Source organism: Gavialis gangeticus, unplaced genomic scaffold (assembly GCF_001723915.1).
Source record: "Gavialis gangeticus isolate Ggan-Ray unplaced genomic scaffold, GavGan_comp1, whole genome shotgun sequence".
In the NCBI taxonomy this organism is placed as follows: Eukaryota; Metazoa; Chordata; order Crocodylia; family Gavialidae; genus Gavialis; species Gavialis gangeticus.
The window spans coordinates 75404972-75412359 of record NW_017728992.1 but is presented as its reverse complement, the minus strand read 5'-3'; positions in this window follow the sequence as shown (position 1 = coordinate 75412359).

Here is a 7388-nt window from a genome sequence, read left to right as displayed (position 1 = left end):
AAATCTTTCTTACCTTTCTACCCCCAACCACACCCTCAATCCAAACCCTCTGCAGGCGGCTGGGACAGTATCTGTGTCTGAATTGTTGAATCTGTCTGAATCTTTCCAAAGCAATTCAGAGAGATTAAAGGGTCCTCTGATTCAATTCAGAGATTCAGCCACTGAATTGGGCCAAATCTCTACTGAATTGAATCATGGACTGAATGTTCACACAGCAGGCCCTAGTGTGTACTTCCTCCTTTTTTGTACCTGTGAATTCAGAAATGAAAATTTTGGAATCATTTGTCTATTAACTATATATCTGCATGAGGTATTTAGGAAGAGCAGTAACAGATTGTGCTTTCACAGGTATCTTGTGGGACAACAGCTTGTAAATATGTTCCTGCCAAGCAGTACCTAAGAAAAATAATCTATTTAGGTCACCTCAGGGGACCCACAGAAATTGTCCACAAGGACTCATGCAAAACCTTTACAGCAAGTTGTTGGAAAGAAAGTTTTCTTTTTCTCCATCCTTGTGAAAAATTCAACACTAAATGAACAAACACCAGATTTGTCTTGTGTTATTTCCTACATACATTGTAGATTTATACAAATGTATATATTTACATGTAATCACAAAATTAAATTCAGTTGACCATTATTTTGCCACAGGAAGTCAGACACGCAAAGAAAACAAACCTTCAGCTTGCTACACAGAATTCTCTCTTGTTAAAGTTCAAAAATAAAGGGCCTGATTCTTACCCCCTTGGAAATCCCATTGAAATTAACAGTTCCTATCGGAAAGAAAGGAAGCCAGCCCAAGATGAACAGTTCTTGATGGAGTATGATCTCTTAGAAAGCACTGAAAAAATTATAACATAATGTTTGATTTAAATATTAATGGACAAGAATGTAAAAGAAAGAGAATAAATAAAACAGCCAAGAGAAGAATTCCTCCCTTTTGGACAAGAAGAAATCAATCAATCTGTAGAATGATCAGAGTTGACAAAGAATTGATATCAGTGTAATTCAGGAAACAAACAGATGTAACATAAAAGGATGGAGTCCAATAGTTGTCTGACAGCCAAAAGCTTTCAGTCAATATTTTAATGGTCCAAAGGAAAAAATGTTAACAATAGAGAATCTATAGATCAGAGAACTTAGTGAACAAACTGAAAACAAAAACAAAACCTTCTTAGGATTAAGATTTAGTATAATACATTCCCAAAAGCTTTTAAAAATAAACAATATTTTGCCCTCATATAGCCTGTTCTATCCAAAAATCTCAATGCCACTTAGAACAAGTGATTATTATCATCTCCATTTTGTTTCAGACTGGAGAGCTGGAGTCAGTGGAATACAGCACCACTAAAAGCCTTGTCAACACTGCCAACTTTCTGTGCCAAGCATCAGAGTCATGAAACAGGCTGCATTTCTCTATTTAAGGTATCTCCTGAACTGGAAGCTGCATCAGTGCCAAATAGCCCACCTGTAGTGTCACACAAACACAGCTACACTGCTGTTGATTCAGGAAGTTGCCTGTGGAAATCAGAGCAGAAGATTGTATTTGAGGAAAATGTTGTCTAACATTGCAAGTTTACAGTGTAGACATGTCTTTGGGTTCAGGAAAAATCACCATGGATTGATAGGATGGACTTTCTGACTTTGTATTTAAGAATCCAGGGGAAAAAATGAAGAGAAATCAATTTTGAAAATGACTACTTAGATTTAGGTAGAATGCAGGGTAGAGATACACCTTCTAGGCTGTCTAAATCAGATATGCATAAGCTTTTGTGAACAAGAGCTCCCCTTCAGCATCTGATGAAAATCTTATACAATTATGATTTAATTAGTCTATAAGGTGCATCTTTACCATGTCTTCTTCCTGAATTCAACTTAATGTGGCTAACTACTTCTCTCTACTAGGTCCTACCAATTTCTATTTATCCCATCTTTTTCTTCCATGTTTTGATTGGACAAGTATGATTATGGGACTTCATATCCAAGGACACTATACAAAATAATAAATATACAGAAACACTAAGTACTTCTACGTGGATAGTTTTGCAGAATGCTCAAAAAATTGGGAGGAAAAGGGAAACAAAAAAATAAAATGAACTTCTGGCTTCCTTTCCACTGCTAAAAAGAGGGTTCAGCATTATTTTCCTAACTGCTTGTCTGCAATTGCTGTCTATTGTGTCAGTCAAAGTCTGGAAAGAAATTGTAATTTCCTCCTCATTATATTTTCTCCTACTCACTGAATTTTCCAATAAAATTTCTAAACTGTAAAATGCAAGTGAATGACATGCTCACAAGATTTGAATAAATCTGTGTTCTGTATCACAAAGCATTTCTTTTGTTGCTTTTATTAATTTTGGCCAAATGCTGCCTGCTCAGTCAGTAGAGATGACCAAAGCTCCTTTATAGTTCTCCTGAGTATTTGCTCCTATAAACATAAAAAATGAGATAACTCTCTCTTTCCCTGTGGGTTTCTTAATTGGAATACCATAGCTCTTCACTACTTTGTGGTGAAAATAAAGTGCATGGAACTAAATATGGTCCATGCTTAAGACTCTTACAGGCTCAATATGGATTACAAAATGACCATGGTCGTGGACGGGCAGTCATTCTACTACTGTAAATTTCTGGGAATTTGTGCTGCTTGACTCTTCACAGTCATGGAAGAGTCAAGTATACAGGTATTAGTTCTAATCAGAAAAAAAAAAATTCTTGCAAGAGAGAATTTTCAAGCGTCAAAGTGAAAAAAAACTCTCTCATAGATGGGACTTGTATCTTCCATAAGAAACTGAATGAATGTCAGTATGTTGGCAACTTCTGCTGGAAGAGCTGCAATTCTCCTGGCAGAAATGTAATGCCTTCTCAGTGGCCTTAGTCTTTCATAGAGAAATATTAAAATGCATTTGAATTTAGACAAGAAGGGAAGGTGATAGAGGTTAGACATTTCTAAGCTGGGGTTATAAAAATTAAATAGTATACATACACATACTAATTTTTCAAGACTATCATCTTCATCAAAACCATGTAGTAAAGCTAAGAGAAATGATTACGTGGAAAGTAAGGTTTAAGAGAATGGCTATATTCATGTAACATCAGTGGTAGACACACTCAACAGCAGCACTATTTGCAATGTATTTCCCACATTCATCAAATAATCCAGTGATAAGGAAGTTGATCTGACACCACCAAGGATGGTATTTAAGTATACATAGTGTGGCACTATCATACAGAGATGTGATGTTAAATTAAGTTTCATACTAATTTAACACCATTTACAATGTTAACCAAGTGTAGCACACTGGAGCCACAGAGATGGCCATGACACCAACTGGTGGCCTTGTGACTCCTGTTCTGAACTGGCTGCGTGGTAATAGCTAGAAAATGATATTTAGAGATTTGCTTTTAGGAACTGGCTTGTAGGTAGAGTAGATATTTCAGTAGAATAATGGTCCAGGGGAATGGCAAGGGTTAATAGGTTTCTAAAAGCTTGTTTGTGACAAAATTTCACATTCTCACCCTTCAAGGCCCATTGTGTCTGAACAGACAAGCAGGCACATACATCCTGGGAAATAAAAGCATCCAAGCAGTGTTGCATAACAAAGGTAAGTGACTCTGCAACACTGGCATTAGGTCAGGGTGACCAGCTACAACCCCCCTGGGATTTCCAGTTTTGGTGGACAGACCAAATTAGGAGGCCTGGCATGCCCAAATTAAAACACCGGTAACTGAACAAATTAAGATGCATGCATGTCATATGTCTGAGAAACAAATGGATTTGCTTACAGAACAGAACATGGACACCTAATAACCAAAGGGAAACTAATCAACAGTACCTGGAAATCAAGAGTCATCAGAGGAAAAAGAATACAAAAGGAGGGATTTCAGAGCATCAAGGGGATCCTTGAGGGGAAGCAGGGAATCTTGAGGCCACCATAGGCTGGTGGTGTGCCCTCTACCCAACTCATCTGCCCCATTCATGGGGAAGGATGGAGGGGTGGCCATTGGCCCTAATTTTCCAGGCTGCTGACTGATGACATTCAAGAAAAGAGCCACAGGATAGGACTCATAAAGCAGCCGGATACAGCACTCTCCTTTTGAACCCCCTGGAACTGGAAAAAAAATTGGTATTATATTCTTTAATCACCTTGCTTGTTGCTTGCTTTACTTACATTACTGCCCAGGGCAGATACTCTCTCAGCCAGGCACTCCTCTGCAATCTTCCTGGACAGGAGCTCCTCTCCTTCCTGCCTGCAGTGCTCACCTGACTTCCTGGGATCAGATCCTGGCATTATGTGCCTCTTAATCCCTGCCTCTTCTTGTCAGGTGAGTCTCCAGTCACTCATGGTGGTTCCCATTCTGGCCCTGATGACCAGGCTGCCTTCAGGGCAGCTTACTGCTGCTATCCTTGCTGCCATAGCAGTGTCCCTAGTGCTCAAACAGGGCTATGCCCTATTGTAGTATTGTTGGACAGCTGACCATGCAATAGGCCCTCTTAGCCTATGAGGCCCTGGCTGCCTATTTCCCTGCAGCCAGTCCATATCATGTAGTCTTTCCCTCAACCTGGGAATATCCCTGCTGCTGTCTCTTCCTTCAAGAAACAGGAGCCTCTGGTTCCCTGTTACACCAAGACAAATTAAGTATGCTTTGCAGATGCTAAATTAATTTGATTTATGCTAGGAGCTTTCCCCACAATAGAATCCATACTGCTAAAATCAGACTAAAAGTGTTAAACTGAATCTCAGCTGGTGATAATGAGTTTTACAATTAGCTTAAGCCTCTTTAATTCATCTAACATGGCTGAAAACTGTACCTTTCCCTTTAGTCTAGACAAGGCCCATGTTTCCAACGTAGATGACTCTGACCCATGCAGTTATGCAAGTTGTTATGTACTACCTTCTTTAGAAAGATGGCGTGGAACAATTTTCTGCAAAGCTTGAATCAAATCCACAGCAAAATGGTAGATTATTATTCATTACTACATGATCTATTATGGGAATATAAAGAATCCAATGCAATGCCCTGGTAGAGTAATAGGCCCACATATCTGCTGGGACTTTAAGTGGGTGACTCTGAACCCTCAAAACATACCACTGTGTTGTCCAATAAGTTATTTCAACACCTGAACAGCAACAGTGGAGTGGGCCAATATGTGGTATTTACTTCTGTTACCATCTTAGATGACAAAAAAACTCAGGAGTTTCCCATTAACTACAATAGCCACAATGACTAGTGATTTAGAAGAGCTAATGACAGCTTTGAAATATATTGGCACAGTACAACAATAACAAATGATTCTAAGTGTTTCACTAATAATGCATTGAAAGGCACATTTCACTCTATTTTGAAAAGGAAACACAGATGCAATAATTGGTGGCCAGTAAAATAAGCCTACTCTTTGTATCCTTTACCCCCATCCTTAGAGAACTTCTTTAAGGAAATAGTTTCCTATGACTACTAGGACACTTTCTTCAACCTTCCTCACTCAGCAATGGTAGAATGAGAAAATGAGGAACATTTCTTTTAAAGTTGCATCAGCAGTAACAAGAAACCTCTCTTTCTTTGGACGCAGTCCAAACAGCACCAGTTACATAAAATCCCCAGAACAGGGATTTTGTTTTGCTGGAGAGTGGCCTGCTGAGTGTCATCAATTCCTGAATGAGGTATACATATCCTTAAAGTTTGCAGCAAGGCTAAAGCATACCCTGATGCCATTGCTGCTGAGTCTAAGAGGACAATAGCAGTGTATTCCCTAAGGAGATTTGCAATTAATATACAATAAGAAACAACCCAAAAGACCCAAGATAAAGGGAGGGAAGTAGCCAGTCAGCTATAAAAATCCTGGAGAGGATCAGAATAAGTTCAAAATGATAATAACATGAAGAGACGGGAGGCTGCAGAACACTATTCTTCTGCAAGCCAAATGTGATGTACAGGGATTTGGTAGGGAAGAGGAATGGCAAAATACTTAGGTTTGTTTTTTGTTTTGTTTTATTTGTTTACATTTGGTTTTGTTTAACAAAAGCAGGGTTGTTTCTTTAATTTTACTTCAAAGTTTCAGGTTCCCATCAAACAGAAACATCAACTGAGCCTCAGAAAGTGAGAACAAATTAAACATGTTAGGTGTCCAAGGAGGACAGAGCCTTGGGGGACCCCACTGGTCACAGGACACCATGATGCTTGACTTCCATCAATTACTACCTTCTGCATCTGACCACGGAGCCAATTTTCCAGCCAGCTGATCGTGGTGGACCCAAGGCCACAGTTGGCCAGTTTCGCCAAGAGGTGATCATGGGATACCAGATCAAAGGCTTTTTTGAAGTCAAGCTATACGACATCAATCTCTTCTCCCTTATATGAAGTCATTCATATAAATATTAAATGTGGGTCAAGGGTCAAGAACCAGTCCTTGTGGGACCTTCTGAAATAACACCTACTCAGTGATAATTTCCTATTTGCATGTAATTACCTTTTGAGATTGATTATTTACCTAATATTTAAACAATTTAAGGTGCTTCATGTCGATTTTTATATTCTGTGTTTTATCAGAACATTTATGCCTACATTTTGTATCTATGAAAACATTTTGAACTTCCAAGTACCTGACTTACCTCGTTAGAGCCTCACCATGTGATTTCCATCTGCAGGAACAGATTACAAGACCATATGAAAAGGGACTAAGTCTTTTCAAACTCTGTCTCCTTTAATAAATGGTCATGCCAAAAGGTTAAAACCTAACTATCATAGCATCTGATTCTGCAACTTCTATTCATGAGCAAAAGTCTTATTTTAGAGAACAGGACTACCTGATTAGGGTCAGGTCTTCTGTCCACTAAATCAAAAAAAGTCTACTGACTAATGAAACAATGTGTCCCTTGAGGTCTATTACAATGTCCAAGCTGTGCAAAGAAAAGAGATCAACTAACTAGTAGAACTGATAAAAAGTAAATGATGTTTTTGGAATGATTTCACTTATAACGCCTTAATACTGCATCAGTAACATTTTTCAAACTCTGATTTTTAATCTGCAAATCCCTTGAAATGAAGGGCATCTTTTTCAGGTTTACTAAATCAACCCATTTTACCAAACTGCAATTTTTTGACTTCCAGACATTTTTTTCTCCCTCTGTTACATTTAAATTTAAATTATTTGATCAGACAAATCATTAGATTTAGAATATCTGTCTCAGTAGGTATGAACTGTCCAAAATTGTATTTCTATTGTATTATCTGTTTCTTCACAGGGAAAAAAAAAAGCATCTTAAGATATAGTCATGACAAGTATAATAATTTTCTATTTCCTTCCCCACAATCCCAGCATTTATCATTATTTTTACTGTTCCAAATATCATTCAAGTGCTTCATTTCACTATCAGCAGTGAAATGATATTTAA